This window comes from Haemaphysalis longicornis, unplaced genomic scaffold (assembly GCF_048455015.1).
Source record: "Haemaphysalis longicornis isolate Haplotype H1 unplaced genomic scaffold, Haemaphysalis longicornis Haplotype H1 scaffold_7, whole genome shotgun sequence".
Taxonomy (NCBI): domain Eukaryota; kingdom Metazoa; phylum Arthropoda; class Arachnida; order Ixodida; family Ixodidae; genus Haemaphysalis; species Haemaphysalis longicornis.
Genome location: NW_027526422.1, coordinates 66,508,136 through 66,526,437, shown reverse-complemented (window position 1 = coordinate 66,526,437; position 18,302 = coordinate 66,508,136). Strand labels below are relative to the sequence as shown.

General features: G+C 47.0%; 6 non-coding genes across 6 annotated transcripts in view; all 6 read right to left on the bottom strand.

Annotated features, from left to right (window-relative positions):
* Nucleotides 1–7,692: 7,692 nt before the first annotated feature.
* On the bottom strand, nucleotides 7,693–7,774 carry Trnal-aag (transfer RNA leucine (anticodon AAG)). Its single transcript has one exon. It is a non-coding gene; the product is annotated as a tRNA-Leu (tRNA).
* Nucleotides 7,775–9,650: 1,876 nt separating this feature from the next.
* Nucleotides 9,651–9,732, bottom strand: Trnal-aag (transfer RNA leucine (anticodon AAG)). Its single transcript has one exon. It is a non-coding gene; the product is annotated as a tRNA-Leu (tRNA).
* Nucleotides 9,733–10,081: 349 nt separating this feature from the next.
* Trnal-aag (transfer RNA leucine (anticodon AAG)) lies at nucleotides 10,082–10,163 on the bottom strand. The gene has a single exon. It is a non-coding gene; the product is annotated as a tRNA-Leu (tRNA).
* Nucleotides 10,164–15,725: 5,562 nt separating this feature from the next.
* On the bottom strand, nucleotides 15,726–15,807 carry Trnal-aag (transfer RNA leucine (anticodon AAG)). The gene has a single exon. It is a non-coding gene; the product is annotated as a tRNA-Leu (tRNA).
* A 940-nt stretch (nucleotides 15,808–16,747) lies between these two features.
* Nucleotides 16,748–16,829, bottom strand: Trnal-aag (transfer RNA leucine (anticodon AAG)). The gene has a single exon. It is a non-coding gene; the product is annotated as a tRNA-Leu (tRNA).
* A 1,462-nt stretch (nucleotides 16,830–18,291) lies between these two features.
* Trnal-aag (transfer RNA leucine (anticodon AAG)) overlaps nucleotides 18,292–18,302 on the bottom strand; it is an 82-nt gene continuing 71 nt past the window's right edge. Inside the window, exon 1 of the tRNA in view lies at nucleotides 18,292–18,302. This exon is cut by the window's right edge and continues 71 nt beyond it. This is a non-coding gene — a tRNA (tRNA-Leu).

Sequence of the window (18,302 nt, the reverse complement as noted above, 5' to 3'; positions counted from 1 at the left end):
CGGTGGGAGACCTACCGCACATTTGATGCCCTTTCTAATTATGATGTCGAGCTTAGTTTTTTCTGCCTTGGTTAGCTTCATGAAGGGGTGAGGGGGGGGCTACGAAGAGTACCCTGCTAATGCCAAAGGCTAGAAAGAGCCTGAGTAGAGTAGTCTCTTTCATTCCCTTATGCTTGTTGGATATGCGCTTTAACATTCTGCAAATTTGCGCGACGGCGTTGCTTAGTTTGCGGATGGTATCAGTATTTCTATCCAAGTCCTGAACGTATAGCCCGAGGACTCTGATCTTGTCCAATGCGGCATAGGCTTGCCGCCGGCCTTCAGTCGTATGTCGCAGTCATTTCTGCCCATCCTTCTGTTATTTCCGCGGACGAGGAAAAGTGCCTAGGATTTTTCGGCCGAACATTTGAGTCCCAGCGGCTCTAAGTAACGTTTGATGTCGTCTATGGCATTCTGAATAACGTTCTCGATATGTCCATCGCTTCCACGATTTACCCACAGCGTGAGATCGTCCACATACATGGTGTACCTTAGATCTTCTATCCTGTCGAGTCTTTCCGGGAGTCCTATCATAGCCACATTAAAGAGGGTTGGGGATAGTACCGAACCTTGTGGCGGATCCAGAGGAAAGATCCCGTCGAAATATCCTTATCTTTTATCGTTTTTGAACTCTCCCCGTGAGACTTGGGATCAATCAGAATTGCTTGTGAGGGGTGCGCTCAGTGACGCTCTCCCCACGTTTCCTGATATCGCGTTCGAACGCACACACCGCTTTGGGACTTTTTAAAGACAATAGTCTTTCTTGGGCTACTTAAACCCAGAAATTTTGGTCTGTCTGTATGTCTGTCTGTCCGTCTGTCTGTCTGTGACTCGATTCAGCCACCCGGCCAAAGTAAAACAATGCCAGCGCAATAGTCTTATATAGTCACAGCTAAATGTGCCCGTCTAAGTCCGATGTCATGTTCATACTTGTCAATATTGTTGAAGAACAACAAGACATTACGCATACATAAGACAACAAATTATTACAGAAGTGATATTTGCAGCGTTCCTTTATAAAAAATCGTTACATGTTTGATTTTGGCAAGATTAAATACTCCATCAACTGAAGAAAAAAATATCACTCCGCCGTCGCCTGCTGTCGCCCGCGCCATATAGCATTTGGCGGCATTTGAAGAAATCAAGTGGCAACAGTTACGAAAGGTTCCACTAAATAGGTTCCACGTTCTGCTAGGAACACACGTGGACTAGGGAAACGCGGTTCTATAAACGTTGAAGTAGGGCGCCTCATTTCACGCGCGTCTTCGCCGTACGGCAGCGTTGGCTTCGAGACACCCGGTTTGGAACTGTGGAACGCGGGAAATTTAAAATGATTTAAGCAAACCTTTCGCGTCTTTACCTTGGGAGGAGCGCGACGCAAGAGGAACAACACGAGAGGTGAGCGGGAAAGCGAAGGGAGGCATTTGCTTGGCAAAAGGCGATAAAGACTATCGTCTTTTGATGACATTTGCAACAAAAGGAACAGATACGCGGCTAATTTTTTTCCTTAACAAACCTCGTCGAATAATTTTCAAATTTTTAAGAATTAAAACAAGAGATTAGATACTTTCTGCACGCAAAAAACTTAAAGAAAAGAACATAACGGTGTATCAAGATTTCTGTCCTGCAACGCGGGAAATTCGGAACAAGCTAACCGGGTTCGCGAAAAGCCTACCTGGTTAACCGCTCTTTCACCTGTGTTACAACAGACTCGTTGTTAACAAGACTCACTACATCTACAATAAGGCTACTGGTGAAATTTTTGAAGTCGTACGACGACCAACAACTTCTAACGATCGGTCTCGCTTGAGACCACTTACGTCCCCGTAGGGCCGCGCTAGGGGAAGTGGTACAGGGTCTGTCGTGCGTATCGGTTCTCTTCAATAATATTCATAGTATCCTGAACAAGAGAGAGGCCCTAACATCGGCAGTTGAAACAATTAATCCGGACAATTTAGTCTTGACTGAGACGTTGCTACGGCCGCAGATTTCTGATCATGAAATATTTTTTCCTGCACAGCGCTTTTCGGTTTTTCGGTGCGACCGCACTTTGCGATCGGGGGGCGGTGTCCTTCTAGTCATTAATAAAGATATCTTTTCACAACGTATTCACGGTAAAGAAACCTAGAAATAATTTGGGCTATCATCGAGCTACGGTCACAAAAACTTATTATACCGTCCACAAAAACTTATTATACCGTCCGCTTCATAACTGCCTTTTAAGACTCGCATCTAGGCTTGTCACCGCTGTTGGGAATCAGCCATCTCGACGCTGTCACCGCTGTTGGGACTGGGCCCTCTCGCCGCAGCCACCACTATTTGGCCATCCGAGCGCCGTCACCGGTGTGTATCCACGTTTTCTCGCTCTGTCCGCTATCGGCGCGGCGCAGAGCAGAGAGATGAAGTTCTCGAGCCAACGAAAAGTTGAAGCAACATACATTTATATACAGTATGTACAAGGGTAACAGCGTTACATGGCTCGAACAAAGGCGACAGCGCTTCTCCACTTGGTGCCTCCGAAAAGTGCCGCCGAAGAATGCCGACGATAAGTGCCTATGGGCGGGTTTGAATACCCCCGGAAGTCCGTTGTGGCCCCGAGAAGTTTGAATCGCTCCAATCAGGGCTCGCCGGCCAAAGTTTGAAATCCGACGAATGGAGGCGAAGCGGTTGCGTGAGCCGAGCTGCCACGATGGGGAAAGGGAGGGCGACGCCGTCGCCGTCTCCACGAAGCCGCCTCCAGGCAAGCAGCGGCATGTCGGTTGCCAGTCGTTCACCCGATGCATGATTCGGCCGAACCGCCGCTACGCAAAAGGAGAGGCGACTCTGCGGCGGTGCAAGTTCGGGCCTGTCGGCCGCGGGCGGTTTGGTCTGGTTTGGACAAGGCGTGAATCGGCCCCGATGTCGGCGCGTCGCCCCGTGTAGCGAATTTGGGCTGTGGGCTCGGGCACGCCAACCCCCCCCCCCCCCCCCCAATTTGCCAATGAGTTACATGATGCTATGAACCTTGTTTACACGCGTCTTCCTAATATTCCGTCATTCGTACTTGGTGGCTGCAATATTCCAAATATATCTTGGGAAAACGAATCGCCTGCATTGCGCCCCTTTTTGACATTAGCTAAAAAATTCCTAGACACTTGTTCTCTTTTTTCTTTAACCCAGCTTATCCGGCTGCCGACTAGATCAACATATACTACCGTCAATATCTTTGATCTTGTACTAACCTACAGGCCAGATTACGTTTCCAGTATTACGCACTTACCTTGCTTCAGCGACCACTCTATGTTATCGTTTAACATTAACTTACCACGTCCGAGATAAACAAAATACGACGAAAACGATTCGGCTTGAGGAAAAAGGCAATTTTAGAGCCATTGACGAAGTGCTATACAGTTACTGTGTCACCTTCCTCGCAGATTTTGACCGTAGGTCTGCAAAAGCCAATTGGGACATATTTTATTGCAAAATTAATGAACTAACAAATAAATACATACCCACTCGCACTATACTGCCTAATGATAACGCGCCATGGTACTCTACCAACTTAAAACGCTTATCTTACCGGAAGAAGCGTTTGTACAAGTTATCCAGGATGACTCCCATCTCTGTTTGGTGGGTTGCCTACAAGGCGGCATCCAAAGATTATGTCAACGCTCTTAAAAATTCCAAAGAAAACTTTTTGATTAATACATTGCCATCGATGTTAATGACTGACGCTTAAACGTTTTGGCGCGTTATAAACGCCCCCCATAGATTACGACTCTTTAACGCTTTCTGATAATAGTAATACCTATATTCGATCTAACCGGTGTGCGTAAGTTCTGAACAAAGTTTTTGCATACAACTTTTATGAAACTAATAACGTCCTACTACGCTTACATCGCAAATATAATCACAATCAGATGCCATTTCATACCAGCGATTGTTGTGGTGTAGAAAAACTTATTAGGTCATTAAAACCATCAACTGCACCTGGTTGCGACCTGATCAGCCCAAAATTTTCGATCAGTTCTAGTTTATACTCCATAATACTAACAATCATTTTTCAGCAGTCGCTTGACCATGGCGTTCTACCAGCTCAAGTTAAAATTGAGAAAGTTGCTCCACTCCACAAATCCGGTAGCAGGCACTCACCCCTTAATTACCGCCCTATTTCATTAATTAGCATTCCAGGCAAATTAATTGAACACATATTAAAGTAAAAGCTTGTTAATTCGAACTCGGTTAATTCGAACTTCCGGTTAATAATTTCAAACTAACTCCCTGGTCCCTGCACAGCCGTGTACATTTCAATTGAGGAAAACTCCCGATAATTTGAACGCGTCGGTATCCAGAACAGTTAATTCGAATTGGGATCCCCTGGTTTCTATCGCCCCTCGCAGAAGAAATCGGCCCAGAGTGATTACAATGTGTTGCAGGTCCAAACCAAACCAAATTTTTTAGAGACGCAAGACAACGAAACCGAAAAACAGCGTGGCGCCCGCGCTACGCTTCTGCAACAGCTTATGCCGCTTATACAGAGGGTGCCACGCCACCGGCGCCAGTGCTCCAGCGGAAGCCATTACTATTTATGAAACATTATTTACGATATCACCCGTCACAAACGTGTAGTAGCGCCTAATTCGCGATAACGAGTCCACAAGTAGCTTCTTTGTGCTCTGCCCGCGCAGTGTGGCGCGATTTCCATTCATTCTAGCGCCCGCCCGCTAATTCGAAGTCCGCTTAATTCGAACAATTTTATGGTCCCCTTCAAGTTCGAAATAACGAGCTTTTACTGTATTCTCTAATCTAGTTATTTTTTTGGAATCCAACTCTTATTTTTCTCTTTCACAACACGGCTTCAGAAAAACGTATTAATGTGGTACTCAGCTTGCATTGTTCACTTATAAACTACATACTTCTCTTGACCAGTCCTCTACCGCCGATTGCATTTTACTTGACTTTTCCAAAGCATTTGATAAGGTGTGTCGCAAATTATTGTTGGTTAAATTAGATCAGCTTAACCTTGATTCGAAACTTTTATCTTGGCTTGAGTTTTTCCTTACCAACCGTTCTCAGTTTGTGACCGCTAATAATTTTAACTCTGAGCTAACACGTGTTTACTCAGGTGTGCCTCAAGGCTCAGGGCTGGGTCCTCTTCTTTTTTTTATTTACATTAACGATTTGCCTTCATGCGTGTTTTTTAAACATTCATTTATGCGCCGAAGACTGTGTTGTGTACCGGCAAATAACTTGCGACAATGACATAACCGCTTTGTAATCCGATCTTTACGCTATTTTTTCCTGGCGCTAAACTTGGCTCATGGAACTGAACGCTAATAAATGTAAGCATTTACGTGTCACCAGAACAGCTCACCAGTTACACGCCTACTTTATTGGCAACACCCGTTCAGATCATGTGTCATCTTATAAATATCATGGTGTTCACATTTCAGCCGATCTCATATGAACCATTCACACCAAATATGTAAATTTGAATGCTAACAGCACGTTAGGATACCTCCGACGCAACTTTCCAAAGCCCCTCCATTACTTAAATTACAAATGTACGAAACATTAATTCGTCCGAAGCGCTAGTATGCGGTATCAGTGTGGGACCCATGTTACGACACTCACTTATTCACTAGAAATGTTACAAAATAACTCTGTTCGATTGATTCTGTCAAACTTTATTCGCACTGCTAGTATAACTTCAATGAAATGTAGCCTTCAACTGCCTCCATTATTTTGTCGCCGAAAACTTTTCCGTCTGTGTCTATTCCATGAAATATTTTATCACCCAACACTACCTCATCAGCTTATTTTGCCTCACTTTATCTCGCCGCACTTGAATCATGCTAATAAAGTTGAATACCATTGTCAAGAACAAATGTGTTCTTCCAGTCTTTTATACCCAATCCTTCAGCGGAATGGAACCGCCTTCCTGCATCAACCGCTGTTATTATTGATCATGAGTCATTTAAGAACACCATAGCTAACACTGTGTAATTATAGGCTATTTTTTCTTTTCTGTCATGATGTTATGCATTAGCTAATATTGTATAATTAGAAGCTAAATTGTTATATTTCTACTTGCCTTACAATGCGCCAGCTCCAATTGTATGTTTACAAGCCATTTTTGAAACTTTTTTTATTTTACTGGTTTTAGCATCACTTTACTGTGCAACCACTCGCCCCCCCCCCCTCCAATGCCTTATGGCCCTGAGGGTGCTGTAAATAAATAAATAAGCAAATAATAAAATAAATAAATAAATAAATAAATAAATAAATAAATAAATAAATAAATAAATAAATAAATAAATAAATACCACCAAAGGAAAGGGCGTAAACTCAGGAAGGTACATGCCTCATAGACAAAGAGTTTCATAGTAATATGAGCTAGAGGAAACTCTGGCGCGAGTGTCTAGGCGAGACGCTCCTTCAGCGAGCGTGCTGTCATGTATCAGGAGGGAACGTTCCACCTGTCCTTGGCGTGGCTCACTAATAAGCTCAGAAGTGTCGAGGCCGATGAAGCACTTCGCGCCCATCCCCGCCTGGACCAGAACTCGACGATGTCTCCCGCCCCGTGTCCCCTGCCCAAGACGAGCAGATACAGAGCCGACAAGACCAGACGAGATGTGACCAGTGGATGACGCGAGTTCCCCACCCTGTGGTCCTACGTGGTTCCAAGGCCTCAACGGTTCGTCGTTGCCTTGCGGACATGGCTGCTACGGGGCCAGTGTTCACAAAATTGATCATCGTCATCCGTGGCGGCAAATAGTTCTTCCTCGCGTAGTTTATCGCATTGCTCATCTGCATCACCATCCTCACCGTGCCGAAGCTTCGATCGGGACGGTCGCCCTGGACCGGGGGTGATCTCACGGGACATAGAGATGGGCTTCACAGCCCCATGACCAAATACCAGCGAAGACGACGACGAAATAGCGGCTAGCGTACATTGTGCTGGCTTTCTGATCGCAGCCATGAAAATAACGTAAATAGATTGTTCGTCTTCCCCATGGTTCATGTCATCTTCTCTACCACCACCTAACGATATGCTTCAAGTCGTATTTTTTAAACCTATTTAAGGTCATAAATTTGGCGCTGTAAAGAATGGTGACAGCTGACTTCAAGGAATAATGTATACGCCACTGTATTATCAGCATGTTACAAATAGGAATAAATACATATACTGCAACATATTCAAGCAGAACCAGTTCATTAGAAAAAAATCCTTTGGGGAGTGATTGATTGATTGTAGGGCTTAACGCAACGACGCAACATCAGGCGATGAGGCGCGCCATAGTACAGGGCTCCTGACCATCTGGGGATCTTTAACGCGCGCCAAAATCTCGTGCAAGCGGCGCTTTTACTTTTCGTATCCACCAGAAAAGCGGCCACCGTGGCCGGGAACCGCAACCGCAACCTCGAGCTCAGCACCGCAACGCCTTAGCCACTGAGCCACTGCGGCGGGTTTTGGGGAGTGGCCGGGAAGACTAACTACAACGATGTTTAGTCGGCGACCGCTCACTCACTCACTCAACGCCATTCAAACCATGTCAAACCACGATCACTCTGTTTAATCGCGGCTATTTAAAGAAGCAATTAAATGTTGAGTTTCGTGAGTGAAGGAAGAGGTACAAATTTCACTAGCAAGCTTCAAAACGCGAAAATACCTGGCAGTGGTGGGATTCGAACCCACGCCCCCAAAGAGACTGGTGCCTTAAACCAACGCCTTAGACCGCTCGGCCACGCTACCGACAGGAAGGAGTCGACACCGTAAGTTTATTGGAGCAAATGCTAGAGTCCGGGCGAGAGTAACAAAAAGGGTATTGAAAGGTATTAAACAAAACCAGCGCATTGAAAATTCGCGATAGGTGATACGAAGCTTCTCCTTTTCCTCAGTGGCCGCAGTTGAGCTATCGTAATTCATCGCACGCCTGACATTCTTTTTTGTTAAACTGGGTTCCGTGAACTGTTCCGTCTGTCAACCCACGATCACTGAGTGTTTGTTCCCCGTGGTTAAAGAAGCAGTTAAATGTAGAGTTTCGCTAGTAAAGGAAAAGACAAATTCAAAGGAAAAGATAAATTCCACTTCCAAGCTTCAAAAAGCCAACATACCTGGCAGCGGTGGGCTTCGAACTCACGCCCCCCAAGAGACTGTTGCCTTAAACCAGTGCCTTGCTCGGCCCTGCTACCCAACAAGCACACAAAACAGAAACATACACTGATGAAGCTGCTAACAGTCTTTTGCAGCAGAAAATGGCTAAAACTGCTCAAGGTTTGTCAGCGACACCATTACTGAAAGCCATCCCGGGGGTCAGACTGAGTCTTCCAAACCTCTACAATCAAACGAACAGTTTCTCCAACATATTCCTTGGAACGATTAGCATCAACATCGCGGTGGCGTATTGCCATACGAGATTTCCAAATGCCGTGCAGAGCCAGAACCACCACCAGATCGTACGGCAACCCGCCGTCATTCTCGATAGGCATAAACCTGATTCCGTAGGCGTCTAGAAGGAAATATTTCTTCCAAGTCCACTGAAGCACATCCCCCCCAAAAAACCCCATCCCAACATTCTAAAAGCACGTGTTCTACTGTCTCCAGCTTTTTTGCACGGGTAACAGTCGGTCCCCCATGGAACGTACAATCCTTTCTCTTATTACCATGTTTTGACTAGTACGACACCCGCGTGGAGTTTAAAAAAGACCGTTTTAACCCATGGTTGTACCGCCATACATTTCACGCGTTTAAGCAAATCCTGGCCTGGACCTGCACGGTACATTGACCGGTACAGTGTAACTGGTAATACAGAGACGGCAAGATCATTGTACAACCTTTTCCGCGTAACGCTAGATAAGTATTCCAACGTGAAGCGGGCACGTAAAAACTCGGTCGCTTGAACAACTTCGCGGAAGTAGCCCTTCATTGTCAAGACAGGGAAATGTCCAGACGCTATAACGAAATAGGGTAACACCACAGACAACTGCATCTGGCAAACAGTACGCAAAAATTGGTCTTGTACATCCCGGAGAAAGAAAAAAACGATTGACAACCTGTCGCAAAAACTAACGAGACCAAGAAAGGCCCCCCCGACGCACGCGCCGATACAAGTTCGTTCGAGTACGACTCGTTTTTTCCCATGCGGACTCTCAAAGGAACACTGCGAAAACGTGTTGCAAGTACTGCCCATGCGCACGCGAACAGTGCGAAACTTGGAGCACGTACCATATTTAGCTTATTAAGAACACACTGCACACTGAGGCTGCTCGCCCACGCTACCGACACGAAGGAGTCGATACCGTTATTTATTGGAGCGAATGCTATAGAGGCCAGGTGACAGTGAAAAAAGGTATTAGGAGGCATTAAACAAAAGTCAGTGCATTAAAAATGCGTGATAGGTGATACGAAGATTCCTCCTTTGCCTCAACCACCGTAGTTGAGGTATGGTAATTAATCGCACGTCTGACATTTTTTATTAAACTTGGGGTTGTAAAGTTTTCCTTGTGTCAAACCACAATCACTCAGTTATTGGTCCCGGCTGTTAAAAGAAGCAATTCAATGTCGAGCTGCACTATTAAAGAAAGCTTGATACAACTTTCAATAGCAAGCTTCAAAAAGCCAAAACATCTGGCAGCGGTGGGATTCGAACCCATGCACCCGAAGAGACTGGTGCCTTAAACCAGCGCCTTAGACCGCTCGGCCACGCTACCGACACGAAGGAGTCGATACCGTTATTTATTGGAGCGAATGCTATAGAGGCCAGGTGACAATGAAAAAAAGGTATTAGGAGGCATTAAACAAAAGTCAGTGCATTAAAAATGCGTGATAGGTGATACGAAGATTCCTCCTTTGCCTCAACCACCGTAGTTGAGGTATGGTAATTAATCGCACGTCTGACATTTTTTATTAAACTTGGGGTTGTAAAGTTTTCCTTGTGTCAAACCACAATCACTCAGTTATTGGTCCCGGCTGTTAAAAGAATCAATTCAATGTCGAGCTGCACTATTAAAGAAAGCTTGATACAACTTTCAATAGCAAGCTTCAAAAAGCCAAAACATCTGGCAGCGGTGGGATTCGAACCCACGCCCCCCAAGAGACTGGTGCCTTAAACCAGCGCCTTAGACCGCTCGGCCACGCTACCTTTTTTTTTTTTTTTTTTTTTTTTTTTATTGCAATATTTCAGCACAAAACAAGCACCATCAAACAAAAAACTGCAACAATAAAACTGCTAGTCATCACCTTGCCAGCAGAAAAACGATTAAAATTGTTTGAGGTTGGTCAGTGTTTCCATCACAGGCAACCACTCTGGAGGCTCAGGCTGAGCCCTCCACACTTCAATAATCATGCGCATTGAATCAACGAAATATTCCCTTGACCATTTAGCGTCAACATCCCTATGGCGTATGGCCATGCGGGATTTCCAAATTGCATGTAGGGCCAGGACCATCACGAGGTCGTAAGGTACTTCGTCACTCTCAATCGGTAAAAACCTAATGCCGTGAGCGTCCAGAGGGAAATCTTTTTTGAGGGTCCGCTGAAGCACGTCCCAAAAGAAGACCCCGTCCCAGCAGTCCAAAAACACGTGTTCTACAGTCTCGGGTTTTCTGCACGGGTAGCAGTCCACCCCACCCGGCAAAAACATTCCCTTTTCCTTCTGCCACGTTTTCACATCAAGGACGCCCGAGTGAAGTTTAAAGAAAAAAGTCTTAACCCATGGGCCAATCGCCATACGTTTCACACGCTTAAGCACATCCTGTCCTGGCCCTACACGGTAGAGCGATCTATACAATGGAACGGGAAGTACGGAATCAACGAGGTCATTATACAATCTTTTACGCGTCACACTAGATAAGTACTCTAGCGTGAAGCGTGCACGCAAAAACATGGTGGCTTGTACCACCTCACGGAAGTAGCCTTTCGTTGCGCCAAACGAAAAAGAAGCTGACGTTACAACAAAATCAGGAAGCGCTCTGGCCAACTTCACCTGACACACAGTGCGCAAAAAGGGGTCCTTCACATCCCGAAGAAACAAAAAACGATTTACCACTTGACGCAAAAACAGATGCGATAATGACAGGCCACCAAGACGCACGCGCCGAAACAGGTTCGTACGGCTGGTTCTCTCCCATGACGACTCCCAAATCAACACAGCAAAAACTCGGTGCAAGGCCTGTACATGTGCCCGCGAACAATGCAACACCTGTAGAACATACCACAGTTTGCTAATTAAAAACACATTACACACTGAGGCCCTCGCAAATATTGAAAGTCCGCTACCCTTCCATTTCTCGGCCTTTTCACGCAATTCGACTGTTTGACTGCGCCAATAAGGGTCGCTGTCTACATAGTTCTCGAGGGGCACTCCCAAGTACTTCACCGGCGTCGTCTGCCAGCTGATACACTCGAAAACACTAGGCGTACTGTCCCACTGGCCATGCCAGAAGCCTAGACATTTCTGCCAATTAACACCACTGGCACTGTACTTACAAAACATTTTCAAGGTGTTTACAGCAATACTTATGCTTCTCCTATCAACAAAAAAGAGAGCAATGTCGTCGGCGTAAGCTAACACCCGCACTTCACACGACTGAAGTTTAAAACCTTTGACGTCTTCGCTCCTGATTACACTTAAACAAAAGGCTTCAATGTACAAACAAAAAAGCAACGGAGACAATGGGCAACCCTGACGAACGGCACGTTGAACAGGAACGGGTGTGCCGATCGTTTTGTTAATAACAAGCCTCGTAGAACACCCAGTGTACGCCATGCGCACACCATTAAGAATAACAGAACCAACATTCACGTGTTCCAACATATTTAACAAAAGTTCGTGAGACACCTGATCGAAGGCTTTAGCCATGTCTACCTGGAGCATTGCCAAAGTCCCTTGCATGGCGTCACAACACTCGAGAACACTTCGGGCAGTATGAATATTTGTAACTATCGACCGCCCTTTGATCCCGCACGTTTGATGCGGCCCTACCACGTCCTTTATGACAGTCTGTAAGCGGCTAGCCAATATTTTCATTAAAACCTTATAGTCGACATTTGTCAGACTAATAGGACGATACCCAGGGATCTGTCTGAGTTTCGCAACCTCCTCCGATTTCGGTATAAACACAGTGTGAGACACAAGAAAAGAAGGTGGCAGCACACCTTTGTGGTATGCCTCAGAGTAAACTTTACATAAAACCGGGCTGATGTCACCCTTAAACGCCTTGTAGAAAGCGGCGCTCAGGCCATCAGGGCCCGGCGTCTTCCCTGGGCTCAACTCGTCGATAGCGCCGCGTATCTCTTCTACTGTAATATCTCTTTCGAGATGCGCCTTAACTTGCTCGTCTAAGCACGGTAACAAAGACGTAAACTCTTCTCTAAACTTGACGGCATTGACAGGATGACAAGAAAACAAATTTTTATAAAAGTCACAAAAACAACGCTCTATATTAGCCTGGTCACTATAAACCACGCCTTCGGCTTCAATTTCCCCTATCGCATTTCTGCGAGCATACTTTTTTTCCGCGCTGAACGCTCTTTTAGTCGGCGCTTCCCCGTGCAAAAATCGTTCAGCTCTTGCGCGCACAAGCGCACCCTCATACTTCTCTTTATCTATTACTTCGAGCTGCGCTTTTAGTCCTCTAATGTCATCCTTCAACGCCCCAGGCGATTCACACTCTTCCTTAACGTAAACGTCCAGGGTACTTCGTAACCAGGCTTCTCTTTGCTTCTCGTCGTATTTGATTGCGGATGATCTTTCAATGGCCTTTAACTTAACTTCTTGTTTGAAGAGCTCCCAATTGAGCGTAAAGTTAAGGTTCTCTTCACCACAGAAAAACGTCCGTGCGCATGCGTTAACGGCCTCAGTGAAAAGTTCATCCTGCAGCAGCTTGTTATTAAGCTTCCAAAGCCCCCAACAGAACGCGTTGCCTGGTTTTGCAATTCTACCAACGATTACGGTCACAAGGCAGTGATCGCTGAAGGAAACGGGGGAGACTCGGTAGCTATCACACTCCGGCAGAATCTCTGACGAAACATACACTCTGTCGAGACGCGCATGACTGCTGCCCTGGAAGTGTGTATAGCGAACGGAACCGCTACTACCAAGGCTATCACCCACATCTTCCAGCGCAAAGTCAGCGACGATATCAGTTAAAACTATCGTACTCGTATCGCGGAACCTTGTCGAGCTACTTTTGTCTTGCGCGGAACATACGCAATTAAAGTCGCCAAGTAAAATAACAAGCCTCTCCGTATCGCAAAGCCCGCGAACATCCTCAAAAAAAACTTTCCTTTCCGCTGCCTTTGTGGGCGCGTACACACAGATCAAGCGCCATTCGCTTGACGATAAAACAAAATCGCACACAACAAAACGCCCACACTCGGACGCGGTGACGGTCTCTAGGGTTGCCCCCAAACTCCTTCGTACCAACAGGGCAACACCCGCAGACATCCCGACCGCGTGAGCAACGCACACGTCATACCTCGACGCAAACGGGCGCACCATACGATCTGTCTGCTCCTCTCTCTCAACCTTCGTTTCTTGTACCGCCACTATATCCAGGTCCTGTTCGGTCACTAAACGATACAACTGATTCTGCCGTCTCCTGTCAGCAAGCCCCCTGACGTTAAGCGTGGCAATACGGATTGGCGTGTTTAAATACACCAGGTTAAGAGAGGAAACAAACAGATCCCAAAACATTTACACTGGTACATTTGAAAAAAAAAAAAAAAAACAAAATACCGTAAAACGACGAAAACACCCCCCCCCCCCCCCAAAAAAAAAAAAACGGATCCAATTTGAGCCCGTTGAGAGAGCTTCACTTGACGCGCGTACATACAAAAACACCCCAAGCCCCCGCCCTGGCACGAAGGAAGAACTCTTCGACACCCAACACACCCCCCAAAAAAACGCGCAATGACCGCAAGGAAAACCCTTCCACACCAGACACAGAACCAAAAACCCACGTAATACAACCAACGACCTTACGCCCATCACTAGAACACGCCCTGCACTTTCCTTGTTTTTCAACGACACACAAAGACAATTTAAAAATACTTTTAGCAGTCCGAAAGCGGAGTCAAGGATGGCGTTCTTACGCATTCTTTGTTGCCGTGGGTCCTCTGTCGTAGGGCGTGTTAAGCTTCGGCTTGAAGCTCGAGCGCCGCGACGTAGGTCCCACACTCACCGACCCCACCACTACGGAACCATCCCCCCCTCCCCGTTGCCCGACACTGTCTTGACCAAGGAGGTTGTCTTGACGCGGCCGCTTGGCCACAGACTGGTCCTGGTCGCCAGTTTTCAAGTCGACGCCCTGTTGGGGGGCGGGAGTTTCCAACGCCGGAAACTGACCCGCCATGCTCACCGGGCTCTCACCGTCGCCATCGTACGTCAGCTGGTCTCCTTCGCTGGCACTTTGCGCAGGTAGCACTACGACAGCGACCGACTCCTTCACCTCAGCGCTCTTTTCAGGCGGCGCGTCCCCCGTCACCGGGTCTCCGCCGCCCCCTGCTGCAGCCGCCTCCGCCTCCTCCTCGTCCATGATGTTCTCCGTTCGGTCTACATCCCCCACCGGTCCGGCCACCTTCGCGTACGTCCGCACGCACTCTTTCGCTTCGTGACCGAAGCGGCGGCAGAGAGTGCAGCGCGGCACCTTGCAGTCGCGCCTCATGTGCCCCGTGCCAGAGCAGCGAAGGCACTGCGGGGCCCTGCCGGGCACGACCACGAGCACCTGCTCGCCTGCGACACGGAGCTGGTGGGGCAGGTCCTCAGCCATCACGCCCGCGTTGAGCTTGAGGGTCACGGACCGCGTCGTCGAGCCCTTGTCGTGGACGCCTTGTACACGCCAGCGCTCCCGTGAAACGTCGCTGACCCTCCCGTAGGGAGCCAGCGCAACTCGAACGTCGTCCTCGGTCACGTTGTAAAGCAGCCAGTGGAGCTTCAGCCGCAGGTCCTGGTTGGCAGGGTCGATGACGAGGCAGTGTCGACCTTTGACTTGAAGCTCATTTGCTTCCAAGATCTTTTTGACGCCTTGCTCCGATTTGAACATCACCGCCCATACGTGACTCATTTGGAACGCCCCCAAGGCAAGCACCTCAGGGAGCAATTCCAGCCGAGCCAAAGTATCGCGGAAATCTTCAACGCGATACGGGCGGGCGCGCATGTCACCGTGCAAAAAAACTGTGTTAAAAACGATACGTCCTGTAGGCAATGTCGGCAACGAAACTTGATAACTATCGTCCTGAGCAACCATCCTGTTTCCGCGGCCAACATGGGCCGCATTAACCGCTCCTGAGGAGCCCTGCATACTGCGTCCGTTCACTGCGGTGGCCGGAAGCAGAAACGCTCGGCCACGCTACCGACACGAAGGAGTCGATACCGTTATTTATTGGAGCGAATGCTATAGAGGCCAGGTGACAGTGAAAAAAAGGTATTAGGAGGCGTTAAACAAAAGTCAGTGCATTAAAAATGCGTGATAGGTGATACGAAGATTCCTCCTTTGCCTCAACCACCGTAGTTGAGGTATGGTAATTAATCGCACGTCTGACATTTTTTATTAAACTTGGGGTTGTAAAGTTTTCCTTGTGTCAAACCACAATCACTCAGTTATTGGTCCCGGCTGTTAAAAGAAGCAATTCAATGTCGAGCTGCACTATTAAAGAAAGCTTGACACAATTTCAATAGCAAGCTTCAAAAAGCCAAAACATCTGGCAGCGGTGGGATTCGAACCCATGCCCCCGAAGAGACTGGTGCCTTAAACCAGCGCCTTAGACCGCTCGGCCACGCTACCTTTTTTTTTTTTTTTTTTTCTTTATTGCCACACTCTGACAGAGAACAAGCACACAAAGCAAGGAAAACAGGTACACAAAGCTGTAACATGCACTGATAAAACTGCTAACAGTCTTTTGCTAGCAGGAAATGGCTAAAACTGCTTGAGGTTTGTCAGCGACTCCATTACTGGAAGCCATTCCGGGGGGTCAGGCTGAGTCTTCCAAACCTCTACAATCAAACGAACAGTTTCTCCAAAGTATTCCTTGGAACGCTTAGCATCAACATCGCGGTGGCGTATAGCCGTGCGAGATTTCCAAATGCCGTGCAGAGCCAAAACCATCACCACATCATACGGCAACCCACCGTCATTCTCGATGGGTATAAACCTGATTCCGTAGGCGTCTAGAGGGAAATCCTTCTTCAAAGTCCTCTGAAGCACATCCCAAAAAAAGACCCCATCCCAACATTCTAAAAACACGTGTTCTACTGTCTCCGGCTTTTTGCACGGATAACAGTCAACCCCCCACGGAACGTACAGTCCTTTCTCTTTTTGCCACGTTTTGACTGGTAGGACACCCGCGTGGAGCTTAAAAAAGCTCGGCCACGCTACCGACTCCAAGGAGTCGATACCGTTATTTATTGGAGCGAATGCTATAGAGGCCAGGTGACAGTGAAAAAAAGGTATTAGGAGGCATAAAACAAAAGTCAGTGCATTAAAAATGCGTTATAGGTGATACGAAGATTCCTCCTTTGCCTCAACCACCGTAGTTGAGGTATGGTAATTATTCGCACGTCTGACATTTTTTATTAAACTTGGGGCTGTAAAGTGTTCCTTGTGTCAAACCACAATCACTCAGTTATTGGTCCCGGCTGTTAAAAGAAGCAATTCAATGTCGAGCTGCCCTATTAAAGAAAGCTTGATACCGACTTCAATAGCAAGCATCAAAAAGCCAAAAATCTGGCAGCGGTGGGATTCGAACCCACGCCCCCGAAGAGACTGGTGCCTTAAACCAGCGCCTTAGACCGCTCGGCCACGCTACCGACACGAAGGAGTCGATACCGTTATTTATTGGAGCGAATGCTATAGAGGCCAGGTGACAGTGAAAAAAAGGTATTAGGAGGCATTAAACAAAAGTCAGTGCATTAAAAATGCGTGATAGGTGATACGAAGATTCCGCCTTTGCCTCAACCACCGTAGTTGAGGTATGGTAATTAATCGCACGTCTGACATTTTTTATTAAACTTGGGGCTGTAAAGTGTTCCTTGTGTCAAACCACAATCACTCAGTTATTGGTCCCGGCTGTTAAAGGAAGCAATTCAATGTCGAGCTGCCCTATTAAAGGAGCCATGAAGAGAAAATGCAAGTTGGTTTTATTCGATAGATTTCGTGTTTTATAGTGCCCCCAGCGCTTGTCCGGATACAAACGGTGCTTTATTCACTGAGAAATTAAACAATTTAGGTTAAAATTTTTATTTTCCCGCTAAATCGTGCGTTTTCGTGGTCCCAAGTGACATCACTGGAACCGACCGCTCTGCAGCCTAGAGTACCTTCATTCACGCATCCGCCGTACAGGGTAGAGACACGTATACGCTGGCGCCGCCATTTTCGGTTGCTCGCTCGCCGCCGAAGCAAGTCATTGTGTCAAAACCGCGCTAAAATTATCGCCGCAACGCGGTTTACTGAAGAAGTTTGAATCATATTGTCTGTTTCGCGTTGCTAGGTCTCGCGGGAAACGAAAAGAATAACGCGTTGAGCCCGTTGGCCCAATTGCGGCGGCACGGGACCGTTCAAAGGTTGTCTCCACCCTGTACAGTGGTGTTGGTTTGTTCCCGCGTTTCTTTACGTTCCCTAACATAGATGGCGCCACCATACCGTGGCAAAGTTTGGTTTGTTTTTGCCCGCATTTAAACCTGGCTTGTTTTTGTTCTGGGAGAAAATATTCGTTCCCTGAAACAGTGCTCGCTCGACAAATGGGGTCACGTAAGAGACCGTTGCTTGCGTCAAAAGGCCAGTGTCGTCTGAGACAACCCCAAGCCCCGTAGTGCTGTGCAGCTAAACCAAGCATGCTGTGCGCAGTACGAACAGCAGAACGCATCAGTACTTCTATGTTTACATGTGCTTTGGTAACTTCCACTGTTTGTTCCATCATTCTTATTGCTTTGTAAAGAATGTGCCCTAAATTTAAGCGCAAATCGCTCGTTCGTCTAGTTTGTAAGCTCTACCTAATTTGCGCCTGCTTCTGCCAGCCTCCGCCAAGCGCAGAGCTTAGCTCATGTGACATCATAGGTTCTGTTGCGGGATATGAGCTGGTGGGTCGCATGACCATTCCCGTTTTTCCTAATTATGTAGCTTATTTGAGCGAAGTTTACGTTAAAAGTGGTGTCAGTATGATTCTAACGAGACAATCTTTTGAATGAACCAAACTTGTGTTTTCTCTTCATGGCTCCTTTAAAGAAAGCTTGATACAAATTTCACTAGCAAGCTTCAAAAAGCCAAAAAATCTGGCAGCGGTG